General features: G+C 35.6%; 1 protein-coding gene across 12 annotated transcripts in view; it reads left to right on the top strand.

Annotated features, from left to right (window-relative positions):
• The window catches only part of ZNF644 (zinc finger protein 644), a 127765-nt gene that overhangs the window by 54559 nt on the left and 46010 nt on the right, over positions 1-27196 (top strand). The window lies entirely within an intron of this gene.

Here is a 27196-nt window from a genome sequence, read left to right as displayed (position 1 = left end):
TAATTTGCTTCTTTATTTAAATTTTTCTCAAGTATTTTATTCTTTTTGAAGCTATTGTAAATGGAATTTAAAAATTTCATTTTCAGATTTTTCATTGCAGCTGATTTTTCTGTATTCATGTTGTATATTGCAATTTTTTCTGAACTTGTTTATTAGCTCTAATAGGTTTTTTTGTGTGTGTGTATTATTTAGGGTTTTCTTTATATAAGATCATGTCGGCTGCAAGTAGAGATAGTTTATTTCTTTCCGATCTGGATGCCTTTTATTCCTTTTTCTTTCATGTTTGCCCTAACTACAACCTGTTACACAATGTCGAATAGAAGTGGGAAGAACAGACCTCCTTGTCTTGTTCCTGATCTTAGTGGGAAAGTTTTCAGTCTTTCACTATAAAGTGTGATGTTGGCTGTGGGTTTTTCATAGATGGTCTTTATCAGGTTGAGGAACTTCCCTTATATTCATACTTTATTAAGTGTTTTTGTTGTGAAAGGGTGTATAATTTTGTCAGATGCTTTTTCTGCTTTTATTGAGATGCTCTATTGGTTTTTGTTTTTCAGTCTGATAATGTGGTATGTTACATTGGTTGATCTTCTTATATTAAACTACCATTGAATTCCTGGGATAAATCTCAAATGGTCATGATACATAATCATTTTAGTAGGTTATAGATTTATTTTGCTAGTATTTTGTTTAGGATCTTTGCATCCATATAATAGGGAATCTTGGTCACTAGTTTTTTCTCATGATGTCTTTGAAGTCAGTTTAATGGTGGCCTTATAGAGTTGTTAGAAAGTGTTTCCTCTTCTATTTTTGGTAGAATTTGAGAAGGATTGATTATTAATTCCACTTGAAATGATTGGAAGAGTTCACTAGTGAAACCATCTGGTCTTGGGCTTTTTCTTTTAGGGAGATTTTTGATTACTGAATCGATCTCTTTACTTATTATAGGTCTTTTCAGATTTTCTATTTCTTCTTGAGTTATTTTTGGTAGTTCATGTGTTTCTAGGAATTTGTCCATCTCACCTAGGTTATTAACTTGTTAGTATACAATTGATTGTAGTATACTCTTATACCCCTCTTACTTCCATAAGGTTGGTAGTAGTGTCCCTCTTGCATTTCTCATTTTAGTAACTTGAGTTTTCTCTTTTTTTTTCTTGGTCAGTCTAGCTAAAGCTTTTTCAGTTTTATTGATCAAAGAACCAGTTTTTGGTTTCACTGATTCTGTTATTTTTCAAATCTCTATTTTGTTTATTTCCACTCTAATCATTATTATTTCTATCATTTTGCTAGTTTGCAGTTTAGTTTTGTTGTTGTTGTTCTTTAATGTGTAAAGTTACATTATTGATATGACATGAATCTTTTTTAATGTAGGCTTTTATTGTTATAAATTTTCCCCTGAATACTGCTTTTGCTGCATCCCATAAGTGTCAATACGTTGTGTTTTCATTTTCATTTATCTCAGAGTATTTTCTTATTCCCTCATGAGATCTTCTCTGGTCCATTGCTTGTTTAAGAAGGTGTTTTTTATTTCCACATGTTTGTGAATTTTTTAGGTTTCCTTCTATTACTAATTTCCAGTTTTATTCCATGTAGTCGAAAAAGATACTTTGTATGAGCTCTCTCTTTTTAATATGTGGAGACTTATTTTATGGACTAACATATGGTCTGTCTTAGAAAGTGTTACATGTACACTTGAGAAGATATGTATTCTGCTCTTTTTGAGTAGAATGTTTTGTATATATCTGTCAGGTCCAGCTGACTTATATTGTTGTTGAAGCCATTTATTTCTTTATTGATCTTCTGTTGGATTTTTCTATCCATTATTATGAAACTGGGGTATTGATGTATCCAGCACCTATTATTGTAGAACTGTCTTTTTTCATTTCTGTCAGTTTTTCTTCATATATTTTAGGTCTTGATTGTTAGGCACATATATGTTTATACTTGTTGATTTTCGTAATGAATTAACCCTTTCATCAATATATAATGTCCTTCTTTGTTTTTTGTAACAGTTTTTGTTTTGAATTCTATTTTGTCTTATATTAGTATAGCAACTGTGGCTCTTGTTTGGTTGATATTTGCGTGGAATATCTTTTTCCATCCTTTCACTTTCCATCCTGTGTATTTCATTAAGTGTGAATCTTGTGAACAGATATAGTTGGATCATTTTTTAAATCATGCCAATTGCTACCTTATCATTGGTGAGTTTTGTTTAGAGTACTTACTGATAAGTGAGGACTTTTGCTATTTTGCTGTTTTTTGTATACATATCTTATAACTGTTTTATTCCTTATTTCCTCTATTACTGCCCTTTTAAAAATTGTGGTTTAAAAAAAACCCATATAACATAAAATTTACCATCTTAACCATTTTTAAGTGTACAGTTCAAGAGTATTAAGTGTATTCACATTGTTATGAAACAAATCCAGAACTTTTTCATCTCAGGCATCTGAAACTCTATACCCATTGAACAACAACTCCCTTTTTTCCCCCTCCTTTCAGTCCCTGGTAACTACATTCTACTTTCTGTTTCTATGAATTTGACTACTTTAGATACCTCATACAAGTGGAATCACCAATATTTGTCTTTTGAGACTAGCTTATTTCACTTAGCATAATGTCCTTAACGTTCATCCATGTTGTAGCATGTGACAACATTTTCTTCCCTTTTAAGGCTATATAATATTCCATTCGGTGTACATACCGTGTTTCCTTTATGCATTCATTTGTCAGGTGACCTTTGGGTTGCTTCCATGTCTTGGCTATTGTGAATAGTGCTGTTATGAACATGGGTGCGCAAATATCTCTTCAAGGCTCTTTTAAAATTTCTTCTGGGTATATACCTAGAAGTGGGATTGCTGGATCGTATGATAGTTATATTTTTAAGTTTTTGAGGAACCTCCATACTGTTTTTGCACCACTTTATAATCCCGAGTGCACACCGTTTCCATTTTGTCCACATCTTCATCAACATATGTTATTTTGATAGAACCATCCTACTAGATACGAGGTGATACCTCATTATGATTTTGATTTACATTTCTCTGATAATTTGTGACGTTGAGCATCTTCATATGCTTGTTGGCTAGTTATAGATCATGTTTGGAGAAATGTTTATTCAAGTCCTTTGTCCAGTTTTGTAATTGGGTTGTTTGTTTTTTGTTGCTATTGAGTTATATGAGTTCTTTATATATTCTAGATATTAACTCCTTATCAGATATATAACTTGCTAGTATTTTCTTCCTTTCTGGAGATTGCCCTTTTTTTTCTATTGATTGTATCCTTTCATGCACAGAAGTTTTTAAGTTTGATGTACTTCCATTTGCTTGTTTTTGCTTTTGTTTTCTCTGCTTCTGGTGTCGTATCCAAGAAATCATTGCCAAGTCCAGTATCATGAAGCTTTTCCCCTATGTTTTCTTCTAGGAGTTTTATAGATTTAGGTCTTACATTTAGGTCTTTGATCCATTCTGAGTTAATTTTTTATATGGTATGAGATGAGTCCAACTTCATCCTTTTGTTTGTGTTTATCCAGTTTTCCCAGCACCAGTTGTTGAAGATACTGTCCATTCTCCATTGAGTTGTCTTGGCATCATTATTGAAGATTATTTGACCATATATATGGGTGTATTTCTGGACTCTCTCTTCTATTCCTTTGGTCTATTTGTCTGTTTTTATGCCAGTACCAGAATATTTTATTTACTGCAGCTTTGTGATATATTTTGAAATCAGGAAGTGTGAGACCTGCAACTTGGTTCTTCTTTTTCAGAATTATTTTGGCTATTTGGGATCTCTTGAGATTTAATATAAATTTTAGGATGAATTTATCTACTTCTGCAAAAAATTAAATGCTACTGGGAATTTGATGGTGATCAAATTGAATCTGTTGATTGCTTTGGATAGTTTGGATATCTTAAATAAGTCTCCCAATCCATGAACACTGGATATCTTTCAGTTTATTGTTTTCTTTCATTCCTTTCAGCAGTATTTGTAGTTTTCATTGTACAAGTCTTTCATCTCGTTGGTTAAGTTTATTCCTAAGTATTTTACTCTTTTTGATGCTATCATAAATGAGATTGTCTTCTTAATTTTTTTCTTAGATTGTTCATTGTTAGCGTATAGAAGCACACCTGATTTTTGTGTGTTGATTTTATATCTTATAACATTGCTGAATTTGCTTATTAGTTTTAACAGTGTTTTGTGGTATATTTCAGGTTTTTTACATAAGATCATGTTGTCTGTGAATAGAGACAATTTTTTGTTTTCCTTTCCAATTTGAATGTCTTTTTTAAAAAATATTTTTATTTATTTATTTATTTATTTTTTATATTCATTTTTGGCTGTGTTGAGTCTTCGTTTCTGTGCAAGGGCTTTAGTTGCGGCAAGTGGGGGCCACTCTTCATCGCGGTGCGCGGGCCTCTTCACTATCGCGGCCTCTCTTGTTGCGGAGCACAGGCTCCAGGCGCGCAGGCTCAGTAGTTGTGGCTCACGGGCCTAGTTGCTCTGCGGCATGTGGGATCTTCCCAGACCAGGGCTCAAACCCATGTCCCCTACATTAGCAGGCAGATTCTCAACCACTGCGCCACCAGGGAAGCCCTGAATGTCTTTTATTTCTTCTTCTTGCTTAATACCTCTTGCTGAGACTTCCAGTACTATGTTGAATAGAAGTAGCAAGAGCATACGGCTTTGTCTTGTTCCTAATCTTAGAGGAAAAGTTTCAGTCTTTCACATTTAGTATGATATTATCTGTATGCTTTTCAGAAATGGACTTTATTATGTTGAGGTAGTTTCCTTCTACATGGTATCAAGTTTTGTCTGATTTTTTTTCTGCATCAATCGAGATGATCTTGTTTTTGTCTATTCTGTTAATGTACATTACATCATAGTACATTGATAATTTAGTTTATCAATTACATTGATTGATTTTTACATGTTGAACCATCTTTGTGTTTCAGGAGTAAATCTCACTTGGTTGTATAGTAATTCTTTTAATGTGCTGTTGAAGTCAGTTTGCTAGTATTTTGTTGAGGATTTTAACATCAGTATTCATCAGGGATATTGAACTGTAGTTTTTTTGTGTCTTTGTCTGGCTTAGGTATGAGGGTAATGCTGGCTTCCTTTTCAATTTTGGGGGAGAGTTTCAATATAATTGGTGTTAATTCTCCTATAAACATTTGGTAGAACTTCCCAGTGAAGCCATCCTGTCCTGGGCTTTTCTATCTTGGGAAGGTTTTGATTACTGCTTTCATCTCCTTACTAGTTATGGATCTGTTTAAATTTTTTATTGCTTCATGATTCCGTTTTCAGAGGTTGATTGTTTTTAGGAATTTATCTCTTTTTGGTTATCCAGTTTTTTGGTGTACGGTTGATCCTGGCATTCTCTTATAATCCTCTTTATTTCTGTGGTATTTTAAGTCCCCTTTCATTTCTTATTTAGTTATTTGGGTCTTCTGTTATTCCTTAGTTAATCTAGCTAAGGACTTGTGAATTTTGCTGATCCCTTCAAAAAGTCAATCCTTTTTTTCCCCTTGTTTTTCTGTTCTCTGTTTCACTTATCTTTGCTCTAATCTTTATTAATTTTTTTCTGCTAATGTTTTTCTTTTCTAATTTTTAGAGGTGTAAAGTTAGGTTGTTGATTTAAGATCTTCTTTTATAATGTAAGTACTTAAATCTGTATACTTACCTTTTAGTACTGCTTTCATTTGTCTTAAGGTATTTTTTTTTTTAAAGAGGGAGGTTTTTTTTTTCCTCTTTAAATTTTATTTATTTATTTATTTATTTATGGCTGTGTTGGGTCTTCGTTTCTGTGCAAGTGGCAGGCGGGGGCCACTCTTCATCGCAGTGCACGGGCCTCTCACTATCGCGGCCTCTCTTGTTGCGGAGCACAGGCTCCAGATGCGCAGGCTCAGCAATTGTGGCTCACGGGCCTAGTTGCTGCGCGGCATGTGGGATCTTCCCGGACCAGGGCTCGAACCCGTGTCCCCTGCATTGGCAGGCAAATTCTCAACCAGTGTGCCACCCGGGAAGCCCCTTAAGGTATTTTTTAATTTCCCCTTTTCCATTTTTCTTGACTCATTGGCTGTTTAAGAATGTGTTGTTTAATTTCCACAGATTTGTGGATTTTCCAGTTTTCTTTGTGTTGTTGATTTCTAGTTTGATTCCATTTCATCAGAAAAGGTATTTGTGTCATTTGCATCTTTTTGAATTTGTTATGATTTGTTTTATAGCCTAACGTGGTCTATCATGGAGCATGTTCCATGTGCACTTGAGCAGAAAATATGTATGTTGTTCTTGGGTAGATTATTCTGTGTATGTCTGTTAGGACCTACTGGTCTATAATGTTGTTCTCTATTTCCTTATTGATAATCTGTGTGGTTGTTCTATCCATTACTGCTTTCTTTTGTGTTTATCTTTTTGTGGTGTATCATTTTGACTTCTCATTTCCTTTTATGTGTATTTTTCAGTTATTTTCTTGTATTTACCTTGACAATTACAATTAACATCATATAATAATCTAGTTTGAATTAATACTAACATTGTTTCAATGGTGTAAAAACTCTGTTTCTATTCCATTCCGTTGGTCCTCTGTTTTGTTGTTACTGTCCCATGTTACATCTTTATATATTAATACTGGCTTTTATGTTTACCTGCGGAGTTGCCTTTCATTATTCTTTCTTTTTATGACTTTGAGTTGCCATAAAGTATCCTTTCATTGCAGTCTGAAGGACTCCCTTTAACATTTCTTGTAGGGCAGGTCTACCAATGATGAACTTTCTCAGCTTTTGTTTATCTGGAATTGTCTTAATTCCTCTTTCATTTTTGAAGTATAATTTTGCTAGGTATAGAATTCTTGGTTGACAGGTGTTTTCTTTCAGCACTTTATAAATATCATGTCAGTGCTTTCTGGCCTCCATAGTTTCTGATGAGAAAGTACCTTTCAATCTTAATAAGGACCTCTTGTCTACGATCCCTTGCTTCTCCATTGCTGCTTTTATTATTCATTCTTTGTCTTTGAATTTTGACAATTTTATATTAATGTGAATTAGTCTGGATCTCGTTCTCTTTATCCTACTTGGAGTTTGTTGTGTTCCTTGTTTGATTAGATGCATTCCTTTTCAGGTTTTGGATGTTTATGGCCATTAATTTTTGAAATATTCTTTCTACCTCTTCACTCCTCTACTTCTTTGTCTGTCATTATATATGTGTTGGTACACTTGGTGGTATCCACAGGTCTCTTAACCTCTGTTCATTTCTCTTTATTCTTTTTTCTACTCTTCAGACTGCATAATTTCATTTGACCGATTTTCACATTCACTAATTGTTTCTTCTGCTTGCTCAAATCTACTTTTGAAGCCCACTAGTGAGTTTTTCAGTTTAATTATTGTTCAGCCCCAGAATTTCTGTTTAGTTCCTTTTTATAAATTTTTGTTTGATTTATTTCTCTTTATTGATAGTCTCTCTGTTGAGACACTGTTCTCCTGGTTTCCTTTAGTTCTTTCACCATGGTTTCTTTTATCTTTTTGAGCATATTTACAACAGTCAATCTAAAGGCTTTGTCCAGTAAGTCCCATGTCTGTTCTTCAGGGACAGTTGCTATTAATTTTTTTCCTATGAATGGGACATACCTTCTTGTTTCTTTGCATGCCTTGTAATTTTCCTTAAAAACTGGACCTTTTAAATATTATAATGTGATAGCTGTAGAAATCAGGTTGCTTCCTCTCAGGGTTTCTTGTTGTTACTTAATTTGGTTTGCAGTGATTTTTCTAAAAAATTTTTAACTGTATTTTTGTCTCTGAAGTCTCTGTTCCTTTAGTTTGTGGTCACCTACTGATCTGACAGAAATTTCCTTACAATGCCTGGAGGCAAAAAAAAGGGGAAGAGAATAAAACAAAGAAAAATTTAAGAAGGTAAAACTTTTCCAGTCATTGCAAATTGACTTTATTTTCAGACACTCCTCCAATTCTTAGCCAGGTTATTTACAACTCTGCATTAGCCTTCATTTCCTGCTCCCACTGAGCCTAAAGATTAGCTAGAGGTGGAAGCTTAGGGTTTTTTCAGGTCTTTTCTGAACTTGCATCCTGCCCTAGGCATTGACATGGATTTCTGGATTCCCCATTTTATACACAAGCTTTTCACAGCCCTTCTTCACCGAAGTATCTCTCTTTGCAGCTTTTCCTCCCAATCTTTGTAACATCCTCTTCTTTGCTGCTTTTCTGTTCTGAGACATTTTTGAGTTAGATGAAACAAAAACATGCATTTCTTCGGTCTCTTATCCAACCCCCAGACAGGCTAAAACAAACATACACATTCTTTTGGAACAAGGTCTGCTCTGCTCTTTGAGGAACCAGGTCCTGAGAACAGGAATGCTGAGTGATGTCTTTTTGACTTCTGCTGTGCTGTGCAAGGGGTTGGAGCTAGGCTAAGTTAAAATGCCACAAAGCTCTCCTACCATTTTTAAGTTGCTTTTTCTTGATTCAGTATTCACTTTGTTGCTTCAAAACTTTTACTGTTTTCCAGAGTTTGGAAATAGCTGTTTCTGACAATTTGGGGTTTTTGTTGTTTTTTTTTTTTGGACTCTTGGTCTTTCTTTGAAGGGACAGGTCCTTGAATTTCCTTACTGTATTCGTCAGAGTTGAATTTCCTTACTGTATTCTACAGAGTTCTCAAGAGAAACAGAACTAATAGATTGTGTGTATATATATATATATATATGGAAAGAGATTTATTTCAAGGAATTACCTCATGTGAATGTGGAGGCTGACAAGTCCAAAGTCTATAAGGTGGGCTGGCAGGCTGGAGACCCAGAGAAGGGCTAATGCTGCAGTTCAAGTCCGAAGGCTGTCAGGCTGAAGGCTCAGGAAAGAGCAGATGTTGGAGTTCAAGTCTGAAGGCCATATGCTGTAGAATTCAGTTTTTCATTCTATCCAGGCCGTCACCTGATTAGATGAGACCCACTCACATTATGGAGGGCAGTCTGTTCAGAGTATAGCAATTTAAATGTTAATTTCATACATAAACACCTTCACTGAAATTTCCTGAATGAGGTTTAACCACATATCTGGGCACCATGGCCCAGCCAAGCTGACATAAAATTAGCCATTACTCCTACTGTGCCATTTTAACTGACACCCTGCAATTGATTTGTGCGTGTTTATCTTGTATCCTGTGACCTCATTGTTCTCACTTCTTAGTTCCACAGGTTTTTTCATCGACTCCTTGGAATTTTTTGTGTAGGCATTGATGTGTTATGTGCAAATAGGGACAATTTTGTTTTTTCCTTTCCAATGTGTATGCCTTTTGTTTCCTTTTCTTGCCCTTTTGCACTGGCTAGAACTTCCAATAATATGTGGATTAGTGTGGTGAGGCTGGATATTCTTGCCTTTGGAAGATTTTAGGAGGAAAGCAGTCTTTGTTCCATTAAATATAATGTTAGCAATAGGTGTTTTTAGATGTTCTTTTTCAAGTTGAAGTAGTTTCCCTTTATTCCACTTGTTGAGAGTTTTTATCATGAATGAGTGTTGGGTTTTCAATTGATATGCTCATGTTATTTTAAATAATTTTCCAATTTGTAATTCTCCAGTGAAACCATCTTGGCCTAGAGATTTCTTTTTGGGGAGTTTTACAATTTAAATTCAATGCCCTTAAGAGTTATTGGGCTATTAAAAATTAATTTCATATTTAGTGAGTTGTGGTTGGTTGTGTTTTTCAAGATATTGGGCCATTATTTTTTTTGACCACAACAAAAGCAACAGTGACTGCAATTACCAAACACGAAACACACTCATACTGTGTCATAATATTGACATTCAGTCCAATAATCGTCCACTGTAACAGCTCCTTTACTTTGCAGTGAAAATTGATTTGTATATTTTTTGCCGCTGAATCCTTGTGGGATTTTTTTTTATTCAAACAGAAAGTCAGAAAAATTATAATCATCCTCATCAGTTCACTCAGTCCCATGTAATTAATTTTTTTTTTCATCTTGATCTTTTGTTAGCACCTTAATGAATGCATCAGTTTTCCATTAGAGTTCTGAAAATGCTTTTTCATTCAGTTCAGCAGTATAGTCAGTTACCAGAAACCTGTACTTGTCAGTCTTTTCCATGAATTCCTTGAAGATGAAACCCTTTTATAGGAACATTTTTGTGAAAGCATCAGAGTACACCCAGAACTGTCTGTAAATGACAAAAGACTTAAAAATGACCACGGTTTTAAAGATTTGATGAAAGTTCATAATAATGCAATTGACAAGGAAATTTGGTTATTTCTGAGATATACATTTTAAAGTAATAACTAGAATTATGACATAACATTATACCAGAATATATAAGATTTTTAGAAATTTCACGTAATGTCTGAAACATTTATATTAACATATTTCCATACAAATAACCCAAAGAAAGTTTAGTATTAGTTGTTTTGTTTGTTTGTTTATACTGCAGGTTCTTATTAGTCATCAATTTTATACACATCAGTGTATACATGTCAATCCCAATCGCCCAATTCAGAACACCACATTCCCACCCCACGATGGTTTTCCCCCCTTGGTGTCCATACGTTTGTTCTCTACATCTGTGTCTCAACTTCTGCCCTGCAAACCGGTTCATCTGTACCATTTTTCTAGGTTCCACATACATGCATTAATATACGATATTTGTTTTTCTCTTTCTGACTTCCTTCACTCTGTATGACAGTCTCTAGATCCATCCACATCTCAACAAATGACTCAGTTTCGTTCCTTTTTATGGCTGAGTAATATTCCATTGTATATATGTACCACAACTTCTTTATCCATTCGTCTGTCGATGGGTATTTAGGTTGCTTCCATGACCTGGCTATTGTAAATAGTGCTGCAGTGAACATTGGGGTGCATGTGTCTTTTTGAATTCTGGTTTTCTCAGGGTATATGCCCAGTAGTGGGATTGCTGGATCATATGGTAATTCTGTTTTTAGTTTTTTAAGGAACCTCCATACTGTTCTCCATAGTGGCTGTATCAATTTACATTCCCACCAACAGTGCAAGAGGGTTCCCTTGTCTCCACACCCTCTCCAGCATTTGTTGTTTGTAGATTTTCTGATGATGCCCATTCTAACTGGTGTGAGGTGATACCTCATTGTAGTTTTGATTTGCATTTCTCTAAACATCAGTGATGTTGAGCAGCTTTTCATGTGCTTCTTGGCCATCTGTATATCTTCTTTGGAGAAATGTCTGTTTAGGTCTTCTGTCCATTTTTGGATTGGGTTGTTTGTTTCCTTAATATTGAGCTGCATGAGCTGTTTATATATTTTGGAGATTAATCCTTTGTCTCTTGATTCGTTTGCGAATATTTTCTCCCATTCTGAGGGTTGTCTTTTCGTCTTGTTTACAGTTTCCTTTGCTGGGCAAAAGCTTTGAAGTTTCATTAGGTCCCATTTGTTTATTTTTGTTTTTATTTCCATTAGGAGGTGGACCAAAAAAGATCTTGCTGTGATTTATGTCAAAGAGTGTTCTTCCTATGTTTTCCTCTAAGAGTTTTATAGTGTCTGGTCTTACATTTAGGTCTCGAATCCATTTTGAGTTTATTTTTGTGTATGGCGTTAGGGAGTGTTCTAATTTCATTCTTCCACATGTAGCTGTCCAGTTTTCCCAGCACCACTTATTGAAGAGACTGTCTTTTCTCCATTGTGTATCTTTGCCTCCTTTGTCATAGATTAGTTGACCATAGGTACGTGGGTTTATCTCTGGGCTTTCTATCTTGTTCCATTGATCTATGTTTCTGTTTCTGTGCCAGGACCATATTGTCTTGATTACTGTAGCTTTGTAGTATAGTCTGAAGTCAGAGAGAGAGCCTGATTCCTCCAGCTCCGTTTTTTTCCCTCAAGACTGCTTTGGCTATTCGGGGTCTTTTGTGTCTCCATACAAATTTTGAGATGATTTGTTCTAGTTCTGTAAAAAATGCCATTGGTAATTTGATAAGGATTGCATTGAATCTGTAGATTGCTTTGGGTAGTATAGTCATTTTCACAATATTGATTCTTCCAATCCAAGAACATGGTATATCTCTCCATCTGTTGGTATCATCTTTAATTTCTTTCATCAGTGTCTTATAGTTTTCTGCATACAGGTCTTTTGTCTCCCTAGGTAGGTTTATTCCTAGGTATTTTATTCTTTTTGTTGCAGTGGTAAATGGGAGTGTTTCCTTCATTTCTCTTTCAGATTTTTAATCATTAGTGTATAGGAATGCAAGAGATTTCTGTGCATTAATTCTGTATTTTGCAACTTTACCAAATTCATTGATTAGCTCTAGTAGTTTTCTGGTGGCATTTTTAGGATTCTCTATGTATAGTATCATGTCATCTGCAAACAGTGACAGTTTTACTTCTTCTTTTCCAATTTGGATTCCTTTTATTTCTTTTTCTTCTCTGATTGCCATGGCTAGGACTTCCAGAACTATGTTGAATAATAGTGGTGAGAGTGGACATCCTTGTCTCGTCCCTGATCTTAGAGGAAATGCTTTCAGTTTTTCACCATTGAGAATGATGTTTGCTGTGGGTTTGTCATATATGGCCTTTATTATGTTGAGGTAGGTTCCCTCTATGCCCACTTTCTGGAGAGTTTTTATCATACATGGGTGTTGAATTTTGTCAAAAGCTTTTTCTGCATCTATTGAGATGATCATATGGTTTTTATTCTTCAATTTGTTAATATGGTGTATCACATTGATTGATTTGCGTATATTGAAGAATCCTTGCATCCCTGGGATAAATTCCACTTGATCATGCTGTATGATCCTTTTAATGTGTTGTTGGATTCTGTTTGCTAGTATTTTGTTGAGGATTTTTGCCTCTCTATTCATCAGTGATATTGGTCCGTAATTTTCCTTTTTTGTAGTATCTTTGTCTGGTTTTGGTATCAGGGTGATGTGGCCTCATAGAATGAGTTTGGGAGTGTTCCTTCCTCTGCAATTTTTTGGAAGAGTTTGAGAAGGATGGGTGTTATCTCTTCTCTAAATGTTTGATAGAATTCACCTGTGAAGCCATCAGGTCCTGGACTTCTGTTTGTTGGAAGATTTTTAATCACAGTTTCAATTTCATTACTTGTGATTGGTCTGTTCATATTTTCTGTTTCTTCCTGGTTCAGTCTTGGAAGGTTATAGGTTATACCTGTCTAAGAATTTGTCCATTTCTTCCAGGTTGTCCATTTTATTGGCATAGAGTTTCTTGTAGTAGTCTCATAGGATGCTTTGTATTTCTGCGGTGTCTGTTGTAACTCCTCCTTTTTCATTTCTAATTTTATTGATTTGAGTCCTCTCCCTCTTTTTCTTGATGAGTCTGGCTAATGGTTTATCAATTTTGTTTATCTTCTCAAAGAACCAGCTTTTAGTTTTATTGATCTTTGCTCTTGTTCTCTTTGTTTCTATTTCATTTATTTCTGCTCTGATCTTCATGATTTCTTTATTTCTGCTAACTTTGGGTTTTGTTTGTTCTTCTTTCTCTAGTTCCTTTAGGTGTAAGGTTAGATTGTTTATTTCAGATTTTTCTTGTTTCTTGAGGTAGGCTTGTATAGCTATAAACTTCCCTCCTAGAACTGCTTTTGCTGCATCCCATAAGTTTTGGATCATCGTGTTTTCATTGTCATTTGTCTCTAGGTATTTTATGATTTCCTCTTTAATTTCTTCAGTGATCTCTTGGTTATTTAGTAACGTATTGTTTAGCCTCCATGTGTTTGTGTTTTTTACGTTTCTTTCCCTGTAATTCATTTCTAATCTCATAGCATTGTAGTCAGAAAAGATGCTTGATATGATTTCAATTTTCTTAAATTTACTGAGGCTTGATTTGTGACCCAGGATGTGATCTATCCTGGAGAGTGTTCCATGCACACTTGAGAAGAAAGTGTAATCTGCTGTTTTTGGATGGTATGTCCCATAAATATCAATGAAATCTATCTGGTCTATTGTGTCATTTAAAGCTTCTGTTTCCATATTTATTTTCATTTTGGATGATCTGTCCATTGGTGTTAAAGTCCCCCACTATTATTGTGTTACTGTCGATTTCCTCTTTTATAGCTGTTAGCAGTTGCCTTATGTATTGAGGTGCTCCTATGTTGGGTGCATATATTTATAATTGTTATATCTTTTTTTGGATTGATCCCTTGACCATTATGTAGTGTCCTTCCTTGTCTCTTGTAACATTCTTTATTTTAAAGTCTATTTTATCTGATATGAGTATAGCTACTCCAGCTTTCTTTTGATTTCCATTTGCATGGAATATCTTTTTCCATCCACTCACTTTCAGTCTGTATGTGTCCCTAGGTCTGAAGTGGGTCTCTTGTAGACAGCATATATGTGGATCTTGTTTTTGTATCCATTCAGCAAGGTTGTGTATTTTGGCTGGAGCATTTAATGCGTTCACGTTTAAGGTAATTATCGATGTGTATGTTCCTATGACCATTTTCTTAATTGTTTTGGGTTTGTTTTTGTAGGTCCTTTTCTTCTCTTGTGTTTCCCACTTAGAGAAGTTCTTTTAGCATTTGTTGTAGAGCTGGTTTGGTGGTGCTGAATTCTCTTAGCCTTTGCTTGTCTGTAAAGCTTTCGATTTCTCCATCGAATCTGAATGAGATCCTTGCCGGGTAGAGTAATCTTGGTTGTAGGTTCTTCCCTTTCATCACTTTAAGTATATCATGCCACCCCCTTCTGGCTTGTAGATTTTCTGCTGAGAAATCAGCTGTTAACCTTATGGGAGTTCCCTTGTGTGTTATTTGTCGTTTTTCCCTTGCTGCTTTCAATAATTTTTCTTTGTCTTTAATTTTTGCCAATTTGATTACTGTGTGTCTCGGCATGTTTCTCCTTGGGTTTATCCTGTATGGGACTCTCTGTGCTTCCTGGACGTGGGTGGCTGTTTCCTTTCCCATGTTAGGCAAGTTTTCGACTGTAATCTCTTCAAATATTTTCTCTGGTCCTTTCTCTCTCTCTTCTCCTGCTCGGACCCCTATAATGCGAATGTTGTTGCGTTTAATGTTGTCCCAGAGGTCTCTTAGGCTGTGTTCATTTCTTCTCATTCTTTTTTCTTTGTTCTGTTCCACAGCAGTGAATTCCACCATTCTGTCTTCCAGGTCAGTTATCCGTTCTTCTGCCTCACTTATTCTGCTATTGATTCCTTCTAGTGTAGTTTTCATTTCAGTTATTGTATTGTTCATCTCTGTTTGTTGTTCTTTAATTCTTCTAGGTCTGTGTTAAACATTTCTTGCATCTTCTCGATCTTTGCCTTCATTGTTTTTCCGAGGTCCTGGATCATCTTCACTATCATTATTCTGAATTCATTTTCTGGAAGGTCACCTATCTCCACTTCATTTAATTGTTTTTCTGGGGTTTTATCTTGTTCCTTCATCTGGTACATAGCCCTCTGCCTTTTCATCTTGTCTATCTTTCTGTGAATGTGGTTTTTGTTCCACATGCTGCAGGACTGTAGTTCTTCTTGCTTCTGCTGTCTGCCCTCTGGTGGGTGAGGCTATCTAAGAGGCTTGATGGGAGGGACTGGTGATGGGTAGAGCTGACTGTTGCTGTGGTGGGCAGAGCTCCGTAAAACTTTAATCCACTTGACTGTTGATGGGTGGGGCTGGGTTCCCTCCCTGTTGGTTGTTTGGCCTGAGGCAACCCAACACTGGAGACTACCTGGGCTCTTTGGTAGGGCTAATGACAGACTCTGGGAGGGCTCATGCCAAGGAGTACTTCCCAGAACTTCTGCTGCCAGTGTCCTTGTCCCCACGGTGAGACAGAGCCACCCCCCGCCTCTGCAGGAGACCCTCCAACACTAGCAGGTACGTCTGGTTCAGTCTCCCCCAGGGTCACTGCTCCTTCCCCGTGTCCCGATACGCACACTACTTTGTGTGTGCCCTCCAAGAGTGGAGTCTTTGTTTCCCCCAGTCCTGTCAAAGTCCTGCAATCAATTCCCACTAGGCTTCAAAGTCTGATCCTCTAGGAATTCCTCCTCCCGTTGCCGGACCCCCAGGTTGGGAAGCCTGACATGGGGCTCAGAACCTTCACTCCAGTGGGTGGACTTCTGTGGTATAAGTGTTCACCAGTCTGTGAGTCCTCCACCCACCAGTTATGGGATTTGATTTTACTGTGATTGTGCCCCTCCAACCGTCTCATTGTGGCTTCTCCTTTGTCTTTGGATGTGGGGTATCTTTGTTGGTGAGTTCCAGTGTCTTCCTGTCGATGATTGTCCAGCAGCTAGTTGTGATTCTGGTGTTCTCGCAAGAGGGAGTGAGAGCACGTCCTTGTACTCCGCCATCTTGGTTCCTCTCCCTGGGCCATTTAATCAAATTGTTAAAGTTATGTTTGTAAGTTGTTCATAGTATGCCCTTATTATCCTTACAATGTTTATATGGTCTATGGTGATATCTCCTGTTTCATTATTAAATTGACAAAATTTTTTTTAATCTTTATCGTTCTTGCTGGAAGTTTATTAATTTTATTGATTTTTTTCATATAACTAGCTTTTTGTTTCAGTGATTTTTCTGTTTTCTATTTCATTTATTTCTGCTGTTATATTTATTATTTCCTTCTTTTTGCTTGCTTTGGATTTATTCTGCTCTTCTTTTTCTTTTCAAATGTAACATTTAATAATGGTATCAATTTAAGTTTCCCTGTCAGCATTGCTTTAGCTGCATCTCTCGTATTTTGATACATTGTATTTTCATTTTCATTAAGTTCTCATTTTTAAAATTTTCTTTGAGAATTTTTGAGCCATGGATTATTTAGAAGTATGTTGTTTAATTTTCAGTTGATAGAGCTTTTCCTTTTATTTTTCCATTACCAGTTTCTAGTTTGATTACCATTCTTTTAAATTTGTTCAGGTTTGTTTTATTGCTGAGGGTATTGTCTGTCTTCATAAATGTTTCATAGGCACTTGGATAAAATATCTATTTCTCTGTTGCTAGGTGGAGTGTTTTAAGTATTTCAGTTAGATCCTGTTGGTTGATCGTTTTCAGATTTTTTTATATTCTTGCTGATTTTCTTTTTAGTAGTTGTATCGGTTGCTGAGAGAAGAGTATTAAAGTCTCCAACAGCAATTGTGGATTTGTCTGTTTCTTTTTAGCTTTATCAGTTTTTGTTTAGTGTATTTTGAGGTTCTGTTGTTTGGTATAACACATTTAGGATCATTGTCTTCCTGGTGGGTTGATCATTTTATCATTATTTAATGTCCCTGTTGATCACTAGTAATTTTCTTTGTTTTGAAGTTTGTTTTACCAGATATTAGTGTTTGCGTGGCATACCTTTTTCCGTTCTTTTATTTTCAGCCTACTTATGTCACTGAATTTGAAATGAGTTTCTTGTAAGCTGTATATAGTAAGGTTGTGTTTTTTTTAATCTACTCTGTCATTTTCTTTCTTTTGACTGATATATTTAGATTATTTACATTTAAGGTAATTTTTGATGTTTTCTCTGGTTGTTGTTACTCTTTCTCTTTTCTTGCCTTATGATGGGTTACTTAAACAGTTTTTTAAGGGTTCCCTTTTTTTTCTGTGTGCAATGCATTTTTGATGTCTCTCTGTATGTCCTAATCTCTCTTTATAAAGACACCAGCCAGATTGGATTAGGGCCCACCCTAGTTACCTCTGTTTAACTTAGTTACCTCTTTAAAGGCCTTGTCTCCAAATATGACTACATTCTGAGGTACTGGGGCTTAAGGCTTCAATATATGATTTGCGGGGGAGTTGGGGTGGAGACGTAATTCAGTCTATAACAGTAAGTTTCAAGTGTTCTCCTATGTAACTGAATTAAAGAGTTAAATGAAATTATTTGGAATTGTTTTTTTCTAACCATTTTAAACCATTCTCTTAGAGTGTATAACCATTCTCTTAGAGTGTAATAACAAGGTGTAAGGCATCAAGTCAGATATGTAACTTTCAGTTTGCTGTGGCAAGTAGGTATGCATCTGTGTCATCTGAGAGGTATATTAAAGTACTTAGAACAAAAGTCGTAAATCTGGGAGAGAGTTATAGCCTTGTTTTATATCATTTATGATACAAATTTGTTTTAAAAATTCATTTTGACCCATTTTAATTATCATTATGATATTGTCATAAAGAAACAGTAAACGTTTTTACTATATGCCAAATTTATACAAGTCAATCTGGAGATAGTTAATGTTTAGGCACCTGAAAGCGAATGATAGAACAGTTAATGTTGTAGAGATTTATATTATTCATATGTAGTAGAAATAGTAGAATTACTAATAGAAATTAGTAGAAATATTAAATAAGCTTTTATCTTTTGTGCAAACAATGATGGCTAGGGAAGGGCTACCCAGAAACATGCAGTATGTCTAGATAAGACAATTGAAGTTAATAAAAAGAAAGTTTGCTTTGTTTAATTTCCAAAATTGACTGATTGCAGGCTTTATTATTCACTTATAGTTAGCCTACTTTATCTGTATCTCTTCATTAGTATTCTAGCATATTCTAGTTGCTTAAAAACACAGTGTATATAACAAAAGACATGGTGCATGTTCTCGTGGAACTTCAGTTCAGTGGGAGAGATACATTAAACAATGATAATATCAATTGAATATTTGAAAGATATTAGTGCTCTGAAAGGAACAGTTCTTAAAGAAAAAGCATATGATAAAGGAACTTGACAGAGTGTTTGAGGAAACCTTCCTAGAGTAAGGGATGTTTAAGCTTTGATCTGAAGGAAGATTATGAGCTAAGGTTAACTAAATTTATGTGATAGAGGGCTGGGGAGAGGAGAGCAGAGGATTCCAGACCAAGGAAACTCCATCTGCAGAGGCCCTGTGATGAGAAGGAGTATGTTGGGAAATTTGAGAGGGCCAATGTGGTTGAATCCCTGAGAACTGTTAGGAGGAAAGTGTGTGACAAGACTAGAAAGGCAGGCAGGGCCCAGCAAAGCCATTTCAGCTATGTTAAAGGATTTGGGGTTTCCTCTGTCTTGAGACAGAGGAAGACGTTGTGTTCCACAGAGGAGTAATGAACTTGAAAAGATCACTCTGCCAATACGTGTGAAGAATTGGTTAGAAAGGAACAAATAGATCCATTTAGAAAGCGCAGATACATTAATTTTGTAAAATTCTTTCTGCTTATGATAGTACACACAAAAAAGTAGTCACTCCAGGTACTGTTTTAGATAACAGGGGTGTATCAGTGAACAAAACATAAGTCTCTGCCCTCAAAGAGCTTACTTTGTAGTTGGGAAGAGAAAACAGATAATCAAATAACTATATAATCTTTCAGGTATTAGTAAGTACTTACTATTAGTAAGAAAAGTAAAACCAGATAGGGGGGATAAAGAGAGACTAAGAGTGCTATGTTATTAAGGATGGTCTAAGAAGAACTGAGGAGGAGATAACTGGAACTGAAGGAACTGATCTGCACATATCACATATATTTGGAGGAAGAATTCCAGGCAGAGAACACTAAGTACTAAGTACAGAGTACGTGGGGCCTGGTCAAGGAAGAGCAAGGAGGCCAGTGTAGCTGAGGTACAGTGAGAAGAGGGAGAGTATTAGGAGATGAGGTCTAGGACTAAGTGCATTATGGTTGGGTTGGATGTGAACTATATAACACTTATCACTTTGATATTTTATATATATAGCTTTATACTAAAATTTAGTCATTTATTTTGCTGGTAATTGTTCATGAAATTAAAATAGTATTATTAAAGTTCTGGACTTAATTCCAGTGTGTGGAGTGGAGAGGGGGGTTCCCCCACACCACCAAGCATTTCTCCAGATACCAGTTGGTGTCCTACAATTCAACTCAGTCCTGACACTATCTACCCAGAGACAGCATCAGATTCCACAATAAGGGTTTAGTCTTACAAGACTACTCTCCCCCTCTGCCCAATCACACACACACACTTCTGGTGCCATTTGCAAGCCCAGGTTGTCACCTATGCTTCTGACTAATTGGCTACAGATTGGAGGTTGTCACGACCCTGTCCTTGGACTTCAGATGCCAGTTTCAAGTCCAGGTTTTTACCTGTTCTTCTGACCAACTGGCTCTAAATCAGACCTTCCCATGACCCCCTCATTGGGTTCAGTTAATTTGCTAGAGTGGCTCACAGAACTTCCGGAAATCCATTTACTCACTAGATTACCACTTTATTATAAAAGGATGTAATTCAGGAACAGCCAGGTGGAAAAGATGCATAGGGTAAGTATGTGGGAAAGGGGCTCAGAGCTTCCATGCCGTCTTCAGGTAAGCCCCTCTCCCAGTACCTCCATGTGTTCACCAACCCAGAAGCTCTCTGTACCTCATCCTTTTGGGGTTTTATGGAGGCTGCATCACATAAGCATGATTGGTTAAATCATTCACCATTGGTGATTGATCCAACCTTCAGCCCCTCTCCCTTACCTGGAGGTCAGGGGAATTGGGCTGAAAGTCCAAAATCACACAGTTGGCTCCTCTGGCAACCAGTCCCCATTCTTAGGTGCTTGCCAGAAGTCTCCATTAACATAACAAAAGACACCTTTATAGCTCTCAATGAAGGATTTTAGGAACTCTGTGCCAGAAACGGGAAGACCAAATACATGTTTCTTATTATAAATCACAGTATCACAAATATTCTATCATTTAACAACTTTTAAGAGCTATTTCTGTCTTCTTTTTAAATAAGAAAAGTGTAGTCTTATCAAAAATACACAAATACAGAAGGGTAGTGTTGCTGTTTTAATTTCCTACCCCCTATACAAACCCCAAATTCACATGTTGAAGTCCTAATCCCCAGTACCTAAGAGTAGCACCTTATTTGGAGATGGGGTCTTTACAGAGGTAATCAAGTTAAAGTTAGGTCCTTAGGGTGGATCCTAATCCAGTTATGACTGGTGTCCTTATAAAAAGGGGAAATTTGGACACAGAGACAGGTATAGAGGGAAGACAGCTTGAAACAAAATAAGAAGATGATCTACATATGAGCCAAGGAGAGCCAATAGATCCTTTCCTCACAACCCTGAGAAGGGATCAGTCCTACTGAAACCTTAATTTTGGAGTTCTAGCCTTAAGTCACCCAGTCTGTAGTTCTTTGTTACAGGACTGCTAGCAAACTAATACAGGTATTAACTAAAAAGCAAAAGTTTCTTTTTTTCTCTATTCTGACTCTCCTCACTCTCTCCCAACACTTAACAAGGGTAGCAGATTGTTATGAAACCTTCGGGTCTTTTATTGTGTGTGTTTTATTAATTTCTAGAGCAACTTACGTCTTTTAAGAAAATATGGAATTAAAAAACAAGCAACATACACCTGAAACTAGCACAACATTGTAAATCAACTATACTCCAATAAAAATTTTTTTAAAAAGAGCAGCAAAAAGTAAAGTCTACAGCACTATATTCATAGTTACTTACTTTCTATGAAAAATTTAACTTTGAAACTGGTAAGACCATCTCAGTAATACATACAACTTTTTTCTTAAAAGATTGACCTATTTTGTTTTGTTTTTAAACTTTTATACCAAGATATTTCACAATCTTATTTACTTTAATTTATTACTTTACTAAGATTGATTTTTCCATTCCAGTATTATATTCCAGTATAACGCTTTCTATTGCTTCTGCGTGGTAGTTTGGAAAAAGAATTTGCTACCACTTGGTGGCACTACTTGGCTTAAAAATGAATCAGATTGTCTGCTGTTAACTGTATGCTGTTCCACTTAAATGACTAAATTCAGAGGGGATCTATTTGATCTTAAGCAACTTAATATTATAAATGTTTGGTTCTTATTTTGTAAATAAAATAATAACTGGTGTTGTAAAACTGCATTTTATTAAAATGTCATATGGAATATAAAAACAAACCAAGCCTTAGTTTGATGGGGAGGGAAAGCATACAGATTTTTGATAGAAACCTCCTTTATTTAGTTCAGGCATTATTTATATTCTGCCTTAAACCTCTATGTGTCTAAATTTTAGAAAAATATATTTTTAATATTAGAAACAAACATCTTCAACTTTCCTTTAATATTAATATTTTGCAAGACGTGTATTTTATTTTGTCTTATATAAAACTAAGATATTAGATTTTTTTAGGTGATCAAAATAAATGACACATGTAGGAAAACAAATTTAAAGTATATTTTATTATGTTTTCCTGCGATATACTAAAAACTCAAGCAGTCATTTTTAATATATTTTATTTGTTTTATTTAATTAGGCAAAGGATCTTGAAGTGTAAGATGTGGAGAGTTATGATGTCCCCAGACATGATTTTTACTTCTAAACAATTGATATATAATACCATAATAGCTAAAGTATTTGTGTAATTATTGTTTTCTGGGTTGCATATACAGCATATAAAAGGTAATGCCCCATGTCTTTTTTTTTTTTTTTTTTTTTCTCTTTCCGGGCCATGCCACGCGGCTTGCAGAGCTTAGTTCCCTGACCAGGTATCGAACCTGGCCCCCCCGCAGTGAAAGTGCCAGGTCCTAACCACTGGACCGCCAGGGAATTCCTCCCCACCCATGTCTTTTTCTAAATTGAAATATAATACATACAGGAAACTGTACTAAGTATACAGCTGAGTGAATCGTCACAAAGTAAACACTCCATGACCACCAGAGATCAAGAAATAGAATACTGCCAGCAACCAGAAGCCTCCTATGCTTCCTTTCCTAAGCACTCTCCCTTTCCCATTTCCTGGAGTAACGACTACCTGGCTTCAAAGACGATAGCTTTTTTTTAAACCTGTTTTTGGACTTTTATAAAAATAGAATTATATAGTAGTAGTATTTTGTCTCTGTTAGGTTTGGGAGATTCATGTATGTTATCAGCTACCAATATAGCTGTAGCTCCCTTGTACTATTTTATCACCATTTATCTTTTCACTGTTGGACATTTGGACTGAGTAATGCTGTCATGAACATTCCTGTAAATGTTTCATGGGGTACATGTGCAACATTTATGTGGGATATATACCGGAAGTAGAATAGCTGGGTCATTGGTGTATGTATGTTCAAATTTAGAAGATAATGCAAGAATTGTTTTCAGGGTCATTGTACCTATCCCATCAACAGAATATGAGGATTCCTATTGCTCTGTAGTCTCACCAACACTTGGTATTAATAGCCTCTTTAATTTTAGCCCTTCTGAAGGCTACATTTCCGTGATTCCAAATGAAATTGAGTACTTTTTCTTAAATTTATTGGCTGTTTGGATATCCTCTTTTTTTATTATTATTACTATTTAGCTTTCTATATTACTGATTTATAGGAGTTACATATTTTATGGATATGAGCCCTTTTTTTTCCTACTGGAGTTTCTGTTCTTGTCCTTCTGTTTTTAGGAGTTTTTGTATATGCTAGATACAAATCTTCTGTTAGTTACATATGTTAAAAAAAATATCCATTTTGTCTTGATTTTCACCCTCTTAATGTTATCTTTTGATGAGGGGAAGGTCTTAATTTTAATGTAGTCTGATTTATCATTGTTTTCCTTTATAGTCAGTGCTGCTTGTGTCCTGTCTAAGAAGTCTTTCTCTGCTCCAAGAACATGAAGATATTCTCTTATGTTATCTTCTACTATCTATCCTCTAGTGGTTCTCAACTAGAGGCAATTCGCCGTGCCCTCATCCCACACCTTCCACCCCATGGGTAGGACATTTGGCAGTGTTCAGAGACATTGTTAGTTTTCACAACTGAGTGGGTGGAGTACTCCTGGCATCTAGTGGGTTGGCTAGGGATGCTACTAGACATTCTACAGTGCACAGAATGCTAAGTATTCTACAATGCACAAAACAGTTAATTTAGCCCAAAGTGTCACTAGTGCTGAGGTTTAGAGACACTGTCCTAGAGGCTTTATTATTTTGTTTTCTACTTTCTACCTAGAACTGATTATTGTATATTACTTTGTATATTGTTTATGATGCATTTAGATTTACCTTCTACCTAGAACTTATTCTAGATATTATATGACATATAGAGGTCACCTTTTCTTTTTTTTTAATGGATGTACATTTTATGCAGCATCATTTGTTGAACAGATTGTTTCGCAGCTGCTTTGCAGTATTAACTTTGTCATAAATCAAGTGACCATGTATGTATGAGTCTGTTTCTAGGCTCTGTTTTTTTCCATTGGTCTACTTTATCTACCCTTGCGCCAAAACTATGCTGTTTTAATTTACATGGCATTATAACAAGTCTTCATGTTCAATGAGGCAAGTTTTCCTACCTTGTTCTTCTTGGCTCTTTGCAGTTCCATATAAATTTTTACTGTCACATTGTCAGTTTTACAAAAATTGAATTGAGAAGGAGTTGACATCTTTATGTTATTAAATCTTCCAATCCATGAATGTTGTATCCTTTCATTTATTTAGGTCACTGAGTCTCAAACTCTGTGTTCTCAAGATCCATTTAAACTCTAAAAAAACTTTTTTTTATCTGGTTATATCAGTGTTTCTCAACCTTGGCACAATTGACATTTGGAGCCAGGTAATGTTTTGTTTTGGGGAACAAGAATATCCTATTAAATGTTAACATAAATAATATAATTTTGTGAAAAATATACTTTCCAAAACAAAATTTAGTGAGAAGAATAGTATTACATTTTTGCAAATCTCTTTCATGTCTAGCTTAATGGAAGACAGCTGGATTCCATACCTGCTCTGCTTTAATCCGTTGGGATAGCACAAGTCGTACAGACTCTGGAAAACTCTGTTGTACACCGTGAGAGAATGAGAGTGAAAAAGGCAAATAAGGTCTTATTAGTAATATTATGAAAACAGTTGTGATCTTGAGAATCCCCTGGTAGGGTTTCAGGGACCCCCAGGGGTCCACAGATCACACTTTTGGGAGCTGTTGCCCTAGAGATTGCAACATGCATCCTTGACCAGTAAGAGTCTGATTAATTTACCTTATATCTTTCCAGACAATGTGAGGAACCTAAAACACTTTAATTCCATTAACCACCCCCCTCACCCTTTGCTCAGTTTATTTGCTATAATACTCACCTGGTTTTAACTCCATATATATTTTAATCGCCATGAGACATCATCATTGTTTTATGTCAGTATTTTAGATTTACCCAAGTTACCATTTTTAGCGCTTTTTATTTCTGCCTGCGTCTTGAGTTCTCCACCTTCAATCATTTCCCTTTTTTGAAGAACACCCTTTAGTATATACTTTGGTATAGATTTGTGCTGAGAAATTCCTCTCAGTTTTTGTTTTCTGGTCATGTTCTGTATTTTACCTTCACACTTGAATGATAGTTTTTTACTGGTTAGAATGCTGGGTTGGCCATCATTTTCTTTTAATTAGGCTATTATCCCTTTGTGTTCTGGCTTCTGTTGTTTCTGCTGAGAAATTAGGTGCTAGTCTTGTCAACATCTTCCAACCAAAAAGACCAGCAAAGGACACCTATAGTTGAACATGGTTTTTACTTGTTGAAGTGAAAGATTCCTCATACTATAGGGAATTTTGGGGTGTCTTTTTAAGAGGGTATTAAAACCTATTATAGGATTGGACTTTGGTTGGGTAATTTTAGAGAGGAGCTAACGAAGTAGAAGTTTGCTCTAAATTAGATGTTGTCAGAACATGGGCACATTTGACTGCCATCTTTTTGTTTTTTAAATTGAGGTGAAATTTACATAACATGCAGTTAATCATATTAAGTGTACAATTCAGTGGTATTTAGTATATTCACAATATTATGCAGTCACCAGCTTTCTCATTTCAAAGGTGTTTCAACACCCTGTATCCGTTAGGTAGTCATTTCCAATTCCCCCCTTCCACTATCACCTGGTACCCTTTACTTTCTGTCTCTATAGATTTACCTATTCTTGCTATTTCAAATGAAAGGAATCGTACAATGATTCTTTATGTCTGACTTCTCTCACTTAGCATATTTTCAAGGTTCATCCAAGTTGTAGCAGTACTTCGTTTCTTTTTTTGGCTATTATGAATAATGCTGTAAACATTCATGTACAATTTTCTGTGTGTACGTAAGTTTTCATTTCTCCTGGTTATATATCTAGGAGTTGAATAGCTGGGTTATGTGGTAATTCTTTGTTACCTTTTTAAGAACGCCCAACGGTTTTCCACAGTGGGTACATTGTTTCAGTTTCTCACCAGCAATGTATGGGGTCTCTATTTCTCCACATTCTCATCAACTCTTGTTATTTTCCAGTTTTTGTGTTGTTTTTTTTTTTAATTAAAGCTATTCTAATAGGTGTGAAGTGGTACCTTATTGTGGTTTTCATTTGAGTTTTCTTAATGACCAAGATGGTGAACATCTTTTCATGGGCTTGTTAGCCATTTGTGTATCTTCATTTGAGAAATGTCAATTTAAGTCCTTTGCCCATTTTAAAAATCGGGTTTTTTTTCTTTTTGTTGTTGAGCTGTTTATATATTCTGGATATTAAACCCTTACCAAATATATCTTGATAATGTTCTTTGCACAAAAGTTTTGGTGAAGTCCAAATTATCTATTTTTTTTTTCATTTGTTCATCATGTTTTTGGTGTCAATTCAAGAATTCATTGTCAAATCCAACATCATAAAGACCCATCCCTAAGCCTTATTCTAAGAGCAATAGCAGCTTTTGTTCTTATGTTTATATTGTTGCTCCACTTTTGTTTAATTTCTGTACACAAAATGAGGCAGGGGTTCAGCTTCATTCTTTTACATGTGATTGTTCAGTTTTCCTAGCACCATTTGTTGCAAGACTGTTCTTTCCCCATCGAATGGTCTTGGCACCTTTGTTAAGAATCAATTGGCTGTAGATGTTTGGACTTATTTCTGGATTCTCAAATCTATTCCATTGGTCTCTATGTCTACCCTTATTCCAGTAACACAGTGATTACTATAGCTTTGTAGTAAATTTTAAAGTTATTATGAGTCCCCCTACTTTATTTCTTTTTCATTATTGTTTTTGCTCTTTAGGGCCCCTTACAGTTCCATATGAATTTTAGGATCAGCTTATCCGCTTCTATTTAAAAAGGCCATTAGAATTTTGATAGGGATTGCATTGAATCTGTAGATCACTTTGGTAAGTATTGTCATCTTAACAATATTTTGTTTTCTAATCCATGAACATGGGATGCCTTTCCATTTATTTAGGCCTTCTTTAATTTCTTTCAGCAGTGTTTTGTAATTTTTCAGTGTATAAGTCTTTCACCTTCTTGCATTTATTCCTAGGTATTTTATTTTGAACGCTTTTGTAAATAGAATTTTCTTAATTTCCTTTTTGGATCATTCATTGCTAACATAGAGAAA

This window comes from Eschrichtius robustus, chromosome 3, assembly GCF_028021215.1.
Source record: "Eschrichtius robustus isolate mEscRob2 chromosome 3, mEscRob2.pri, whole genome shotgun sequence".
NCBI classification, from domain to species: domain Eukaryota; kingdom Metazoa; phylum Chordata; class Mammalia; order Artiodactyla; family Eschrichtiidae; genus Eschrichtius; species Eschrichtius robustus.
This window is presented reverse-complemented; position numbering and strand designations above follow the sequence as displayed.